The sequence below is a fragment of the Musca domestica genome, unplaced genomic scaffold, assembly GCF_030504385.1.
Source record: "Musca domestica strain aabys unplaced genomic scaffold, Musca_domestica.polishedcontigs.V.1.1 6, whole genome shotgun sequence".
Taxonomy (NCBI): Eukaryota; Metazoa; Arthropoda; class Insecta; order Diptera; family Muscidae; genus Musca; species Musca domestica.
This window is the reverse complement of record NW_026712363.1, coordinates 24986533-24992764: the sequence shown is the minus strand read 5'-3', so window position 1 is coordinate 24992764 and position 6232 is coordinate 24986533.

The window sequence follows — 6232 nt, the reverse complement described above, 5'->3', positions numbered from 1 at the left end:
TTCGACATTTAGAAAAACTCTTATTGTTATTCTAGGAACGAGTTACCTTTGCGTCGTATAACTTCTTTCAAACGTTAAGGCAAAGACTCTATCAATGACATTGTGTATCCTGGATCAATCTTATTCCATTCTTCCTAAAGGATATCTTTCATTTGATTTTTATTTGAAAATAAGATCTAATTTTTTTCTCCAGTTAACACCAAAGATGTTCAATTGGGTTAAGATCTGGAGATTGTGCCGGTGTTTTTATCACTTTAAGGCAATCAAGCCAAATTCATTGCAGAATGTATCTTGCTAACAGTTAAATTTACCCGCAAGTTCCAACTTGTCTGCGCTAGGGCGTAAATTTTCCTTCAGAAGGAAAATTGATCCATAATTCGTCAATGAATGATAAATTATACACACCTCATGCCGTCATACGTACCCGGATCATAACACAACCTCCACCGTGTTTCACCGTTGACACCATATTTCCCTCCTCTAACTCTGTATTTGGTTTTCGATATACCAGGACCTTGCCATCACATCCAAAAATATTATATTTGCTCTCGTCAGCAAAAATTACATTCATCCAGAACTCTACTGGCTTATTTGCATACATTTGGCCGAACTCTAATCGCGTATTTCGATTCTTTTTTGAGACTGGTGCTTTTCAAAATATTTCTTATTGACTGGGGAGTAACTGCAATGTCTGCATATTCCTGGGTTGTTTTATCTAAAGTTGATGTATTAACACGTGGATTTTTCTTAACTTCACGAACTATTTGGCGCTAATGTGCATCTGCAAGTTTCCCTGGACGTCCACTCTTTCATTTTTAATTGTTTTATCTGCTTTGTATTTCTTAATTATATAATGGACAGTAGTTTGGAGCTTCCAAAAATTTCTAATGTTTGCGCTGGAAATGTTTTTCCACATCCACTTAGCAATTGTGTCACATTTCAATTTTTTCATCTGGCCGTCGGTAAGTTTCCAAAAGCTTTTTGTTTTATTCCTTGTTCCGGCTTTGCAGTTCCTGCTATTACTCAGTCTACGTGTCCTGTTCTTCACAAATTTCGGTCGGATTTTCTTTGGGACACTTTGGGTGCATTCCTGTGGAGACGTAACTATATCGTAGTTTTCATTATTTTAAAAATCTGTGATCTATTTTTAGAATATACATGAAAAGAATCCAATATTGCGTTTAAGAAATGAAATAACATAGTGCCATAATCCCTCACATCAAATTCGAAATATTACTTATGTCCTTCAGTGGTGATCGGTATTCTGGTAGCGCTATAGACAATAATGTATAATTGTTTTCAGATTTTACAACATGCTCCATACTAAAGTGGTTCGAACACACCTGTGATGTGGGTGTAAATTTCATTTGACAAAGTGTACTTCATTTTCCCCCATTTCTTCATTCTTGGGGATTGAAAAAATTAACTCTTCCCTGGGATCTCTTTCTGTTTGCAAATCTTGCACAGTCTCATTGTATATTCTTTATAATATATAAAATTACTTACTTTTTATAAATTAAACTTATTTTTATTGCAATTTTTGTATTTCGACTAGTGCTTTCGAATAGCAACAAATTTAAAATGGCCAAAGAAATATTTTTCACATAACAGTGGAAAATCATATTTTGACGTTTGTTTGGGATGCGGCGAATTCAGATTTATTTGACAGATCGTTTGGTAAACAGCTAAGCTGGAAGTGGGACCTAATACTTGGATCATGGGCCATGGATACCCTGGAACATGTACACTCATTATAGTAAATGACAACAATTAGTCTCTCCCAGAACTGCAAAAAAATGTACAACTTTTTACTACGATAACCAATTTTCCCCTCATGTAATCGAAAAAAAAAATTACAAAATTCTTGCAAGTACCGGGAAAGGACAAAAATTGTTGTCTCCATATAAGCATATTTGCTACATCTTTTTGGCTATTTTCTGGAATCTCTTTTGGTTGTGGATGTAGATATAAAGCAACATCAGATGAGCGACATTTTTATTCTTTTATAAGAAAAAGAAATGTCAAAGGAAAAATTTTGTAAAGGAAGTATTTTTGATTTAGTATTTTCATAGAATAAAGAGGAGAGTACATAAAATGCTTTTTTGACTAGCTTCTTCGAAAAAGACCAAAGGAGCATAGGGCCAAAATCGAAGTAATTCAACCTTGAAGTACATTGTTCCTCTACGAAGAAGCCAGTCAAAAAAGCGTTAAATGTATTCTCACCTCAAGAATATAAACTCGTTATAAGTCACAGATCTCAACATGGTAGAATGATGCAGGTAGTGGCATCGACACAGCTGCTGGGACAATGAACTGTCAAACCGATATTAGAATTGGAATGTCCTTCAGAAGGAAAATATATTTTCCTTCCAATGATCCATAGTCAATGAATGATAAATTACCCACACCTGATGCCGTCATACGTACCCTGATCATAACACCACCTCCACCGTGTTTCACCGTTAGCACCATACTTCTCACCTCCGACTCTGTATTTGGTTTTCGATATACTAGGACCTTGTCATCACATCACATTTGCTGCTCTCGTCAGCAAAAATTACATTTATCCAGAACTCTGCTGGCTTATTTGCATACATTTGGGATGTGCGGGGTTTTTTCAGCTGATGGTGCATGAAATTGGTGTTTTTTCAAAATATTTCTGTCAAACCGATATTGGAATTGAAAATGTTGAATGAAAAATTATTGAAATTTGCAAAAATTGTTGAAAAATGAATAATATAACAACCTCCTATTGGCGTCGGATAAAAAAAAAAAAACATTTAAAAATCCACTTACTTTTGATAAAACATTTAAAAATTTTTGAACTATCAGTGTTCCCAAGCCTTGATGCATCTACCTATATTCTTCTAGCATGGGTCTTAAATGAGTCAATTTTAAAAAATTTATAAATTTAGATTGCCTCGGCACATTTAAGTTGGAAAAATTAAAATAAAATTAAGATTAATTACTTCGCATCTATGGATTCTGTAGAGTTTATTCGTTTTAAATTTCCCTATATAGAAAATTAAGAGAATGACTCACATACCTATTTAATTGTTTCAATGCAATTCATGACCAATGTATACGCATTTAGTTACATGATTTTATAACCAATGATTAATACAATATGAACAGAATAAATTATCAATAAATTATATTACAACGGGTGCTTTACCATTCAGCTATCAGTATCCATTTAGCCACCACAAGTGTCTGTAATTGACGGTAAAAATATCTTATAATGCGTTTAGGAGTCCTGATTTCGGTTATCATGATGTTGCTAACAACTATCGAAACCATTTACGGTCAAGGGGATACATCCCGTTTACCGATAATAAATACTGTACCTAGAGTATTCAGGCATAATTGTGGTAAATTTAGATGCTGAACATGTCATGATATTCATTGTTTCTGGAATAGATATTCTTAAGATTAATTGTCAAATTTCATTTGTATTCCGTTATGATCGAAATAAAATAATGTAAGAACTATCAAATGAACTGTGGTTTGTGGGGCAAAAGGGGAGAGGGAGGGTCTTTAAAAAATCCACTTCCAATTTTAGAAACTGGTAAAAACCTTAACGACATGCAGATATTGTTGAATGGAAAGCAGGTTAAAAATGCAATTCAAAATTCATTGTTTTAATAAAAACGTAATATACCCCAGGTCCATTAAAATGAAGTGCTTTAGTTTTATCCCGGTGGGATTTATTTTAAATCTGTTTCAGCATCTATATATACAAATGCTGTCCAACGCTGTTTAATACCCAAAGTGCAAGTGTGTTCTCGAAGGAGTTGTTTGCTACAAAATACAAAAGCAAACTACTTTTACAATAAAATCCATTAAAAATTCTGTTAAGAACTTACAAATACCGAATGTAGCTGTTATATTAGGGTATATACGACTACGTGGACCTACATAGTCAACTTTTGTCATAAGCCATTGCAGTATTCAAATGCGAAACTTGACAAAAAAAATCGGTGAATAATGTACCTAAAATCATCAAAATGCCGAATATCTGAAAGTACCATTACCACACCAAAACGTGAACGTGCACAGACAATTTTCTGTCATAGGCTGTAGTATCCATTACGAACTTCAAATACCAAATTTGAAACACTTCATGTGAATAATGTCGCTTAAATCACAAAAATACCAAAAATAGGGAGGTACCATTATATGGGAGCCATACCAAAACGTAGACCTATATTGCCCATATTCAAAACCAAAAGTCCTGCAGACATAATATATATTTGAGTAAAAATTTATCAAACTACTTTATTTCGTTCGGAAGCTAGAGTGATTTCCACAGACGGACGGACATCGCTAAAGCGGCATAGAATTTTATGCTGATCAAGAATAGATATATTTTGTGGGATCTAAAATGTATATAAACGGAATGACAAACATACTATACCCTCCATACTATGGTGGAGGGTATAAAAAGTATTCGACATTTAGAGAATTATTTTACAATTCAACTCTTAAGCTGGGAATACATAAAGCGCTTATTTGGCGGGCTTAAGTCATCGGCTGGCTTCTTCGGAAATGAACAAAGGAGCCTTGGGCCAAAATCGAACTAGGCCAACCTAAAACTCCTTTGTTCATCTACGAAGAAGACAGCCGATGACTTAAGCCAGCCAAATATGCGCTTTATGTATTTCCAGCCTTATTGTTATTCTAGGAACGAGTTGCCTTTGCGCCGTATAACTTCTTTCAAACGTTCAGACATAGAATTTGTCAATGACATTGTGTATCGTGGATCAATCTTGTTCCATTCTTCCTGAAGGATATCTTTCAGTTAATTTTTATTTGAAAATTCGCGAGATCTAATTTTTTTCTCCAGCTAACTCCAAAGATGTTCAATTGGGTTAAGATCTGGAGATTGTGGCGGTGTTTTTTTTACCATTTAAGGGCAGTTGTACAAAAGCCAAAGTTTTGTATTGATTGTAGAATGTATCTTGCTAATATTTAAATTTTCCCGCAAATCCCAACTTATCTGCGCTAGAACGTACATTTTCCTTCAGAAGGTCAATATATTTCAAATGATCCATAATTCCATCAATGAATGATAAATTACCCACACCTGATGTCGTCATACATACCCGGACCATATCACCATCTCCACCATGTTTCACCATTGGCACCATATTTCTCACCTCTGACTCTGTATTTGGTTTTTGATATACTAGGATCTTGCAATCACATCCGAAGGGATTGTATTTGCTCTCGTCAGCAAAAATTACATTCATCAGAACTCTGTTTGCATACATTTGGGCGAACTCTAATCGCGTATTTCGATTCTTCTTTGAAACGGCTTTTTCCTAGCTGATCGTGCATGAAATTTCTTTTTTTTTTCCAAATATTTCTTATTGTCTGGGGAGTAACTGGGTATTCCTGGGTACTTTTAGCTAAGGTTGATGCATTAACTCGTGGGGTTTTCTTAACATCACGAATAATTTGGCGTTCATGTGCATCTGTAAGTTTAATGTCAAATTATAAGGGGAAACGACGGCAGAATTCGAATGCGGCTTTGGCATCCCTTTATGATATATAACAAAATATGCCATGCGAAGACTTTAAGCTGTTTATATACCTACACCTTTAAATTAATTTCAAAATTATCATGAATTTATTCGAGTTTACTGCACATTACCCGGTCTGTGTGTCCTGGTCTTCTTATATTTTGGTCACATTTTCTTGAGGGCCAGTTTGGGTGCATTCCTGTGGTAAGAAATGCCCTTACAAAGTGCCATAATCCCTCACCTCAAATTCGCAGTATTACTTATGTTCTTTAGTGGTGGTCGGTATTCTGGGACAGCGATAGGCAATAATCTATATTTGTTTCCGGATTTTACTACATGCTCCATATTACAGTGGTTCGAACACACCAGTGATGTGGGTGTAAAATGTATATTATGTCTGCAGGACTTTTGTCATTGAAAATGGGCCATATTGGCCTACGTTTTGGTATAGCCCCCATATAACGGTACCTCCCGATATTCGGTATTTTGATGATTGTAGCCAAGTCTTTCAGTGAAATTGTCAGAATTTCGCTATTTCCCCTATAAAACAGACAGCAAATCCTCCATATGACAGAAAATTGTCTGTGCAGGTCCACGTCTTCGTATAGCCCAGATATTACGGTACCTCCCTATATTCGGTATTTTGATGATTTTAGCAACATTATTCACCGAAATTGTTTCAAATTTGGTATTTGAAGTTCGTAATG